Here is a 2,230-nt window from a genome sequence, read left to right as displayed (position 1 = left end):
ACCCAGCTCCACATATTAATCGAATCCTTTGGATCTGGCCCGGATTCTAATCAGATCACTTTGTTTATCACCAAACTCTGACAGGTACGGGTCAAACCCGATCCATTGACACCCTAATTATTATATATATATAGTGCACGTCCTTGGTCTGCTATAGCAGAGAGGGCGAGAGCAGTGTGTTCTTTTGTACAAATTTTAACTGGCGTTAAGGATGGTGGCAGAGGAGGTAGTAAGTATACGAGCCTTTGACATCAAAAGAGATGCTCTTGTGGTAGAAGAGTTGGAGAGTAGATGTGAGGTAGGTCCAAGCGGTAGCTCGTCTCTCCTCACTGACATGATGGGCGACCCCATCGCTAGGATTCGCAACAGCCCTTTCTATACCATGCTGGTACACCATTCTCTCTCTCTCTCTTATTTACATATTTTATATTCATCTATTACTCTACACAGGTTGCTGAATTGCACAATGAGTTAGTTGGTGTGGTCCGAGGCTCAATCAAGACCGTGGTGGTCTGCAACCACTCACCAACCCACCTAGCCAAGGTGGGCTATGTCCTGGGCCTGCGTGTCTCGCCGCAGCACCGTCGAAAGGGCATAGGCCACAAACTTGTCACTACTCTGGAGCAGTGGTTTCTCTCCAATGGCGCAGAGTACGTCTACATGGCCACAGAGAAAGACAACATTGCCTCTGTTAAGCTCTTCACTGAGAAGTGCCATTACTCCAAGTTTAGGACACCTTCAATCCTAGTGAATCCAGTGAGCTTACATACTAAGAGGATCCCATCCAGTGTCAAGATCATGAAGCTAAGTACAGGACAGGCAGAGTTCCTCTTTAGGAAACACATGGGCTCGACCGAATTCTTCCCCGACGACATTGGCAGAGTCCTCGCGAACCCACTTAGCTTGGGGACGTGGATCGCTTATCCGAAAGGTGAGATTTGGGATAAGATCGTGAAGCCACCGGAGAGTTGGGCGATTTTGAGTGTGTGGAATAGTGGTGAGCTGTTCAAGTTGAGACTTGAGGGTGCACCAAGGGCATGTGGCCTCTATGCTAGGATTTGTGGGGTGCTAGATAGAGCCTTTCCTTGTTTTAGGGTCCCTGCATTCCCAGACATATTTAGCTCATTTGGGTTCTATTTTATGTATGGTTTGCATGGCCAAGGCCCTAAGTCGGGGCTCATGATCAAGGCACTCTGCAGATTTGTACATAACATGGCTGGTAGAGAGAGTGATGATTGCAGGGTCATTGTGACTGAGGTGGGTGGCCAGGATGGGTTGAGGCTTCACATCCCACACTGGAAGTGGTTGTCCTGTTCAGAGGATTTGTGGTGCATCAAAAGGTTAGGTGGTGACAGGTTCAGCTGTCGCAAGGACTGGACCAAGAGCTCACCCCCTCAATCCCTTTTTGTGGATCCACGAGAGGTTTGAAGACAAGTGATAACTATTTTAACCGAATGAATCACAACCACCACTACTATCTCTCCTGCTCTTCCTCTCTTTTTTGTTTATTGTACTTTGCAGTCGTTTCCCTTCCTCTTTTTCTCTTATTGCCTCTTTTATTATCGATTTATCTTCCTAAAATTGGGTGCCTGACCAAGTAAACTTTGGACTCTCTCTCTCTCTCTCTTGGGGCCGGTTTGTATTAGGCGCAGCAAGAGGTGGAGGTTCATCTGGCGGACGTGGTTGCTTACCTCTTGGTAGTTTGTTTGGATGGCGCGTAACGATGCTCATTTTCGTTATATTCGAGTTAACATTCAAAACCTGGTGCATAAAATTTTGGTAGATGTTTATCCGATCTTGCGTATGCATCTTAGTGATCTTCCACTCCCTCCTGCTGATGCTACCTATCCTTTGTCACAATCTGGGCACGCGGCTATGGCGTGAGCCCATTTTATCTGTCTAATGTTCTTTTCTCTTGTGCTCTCTTTATTTGTTTTGACTTTTGTTCTTGTTAGGTTCATGGGTTCAACATTTTGTTGATCTTCATGAGTGGTAATGTTGAATTACTTTCGGCTCTCTCTCTCTCTCTCTATTTGAAATATAGTTTCAATTGGATAAAAGGGCACAAAGGTGGTTGAAGTGGTGGGGTGCGGTCTTGACTGCTAGACGGGCAGTCAAGCTTCTATTCTCATGGGGTGTCACCCCTCTCTGCGCAAGCCAATGCTTTGCATAGGTACCGGGGGCAGGGGTTCCTAGCTAGCCTCAGAGTTTTACGCTGCCGACGACCGTA

General features: G+C 46.9%; 1 pseudogene across 1 annotated transcript; it reads left to right on the top strand.

Annotated features, from left to right (window-relative positions):
- The first annotated feature begins 211 nt into the window (after positions 1–211).
- On the top strand, positions 212–1,428 carry LOC149846381 (putative N-acetyltransferase HLS1 pseudogene; annotated as a pseudogene). The gene is made up of 2 exons (XR_016428219.1): positions 212–388; positions 451–1,428. The product of XR_016428219.1 is annotated as a putative N-acetyltransferase HLS1 pseudogene (transcript).
- The last annotated feature ends 802 nt before the right edge of the window (positions 1,429–2,230 follow it).

This window comes from Nuphar pumila, chromosome 2 (genome assembly GCF_984573655.1).
Source record: "Nuphar pumila chromosome 2, dmNupPumi1.hap1.1, whole genome shotgun sequence".
In the NCBI taxonomy this organism is placed as follows: domain Eukaryota; kingdom Viridiplantae; phylum Streptophyta; class Magnoliopsida; order Nymphaeales; family Nymphaeaceae; genus Nuphar; species Nuphar pumila.
The sequence above is the reverse complement of the archived record's forward strand: the minus strand, read 5'-3'. Positions and strand labels throughout refer to the sequence as shown.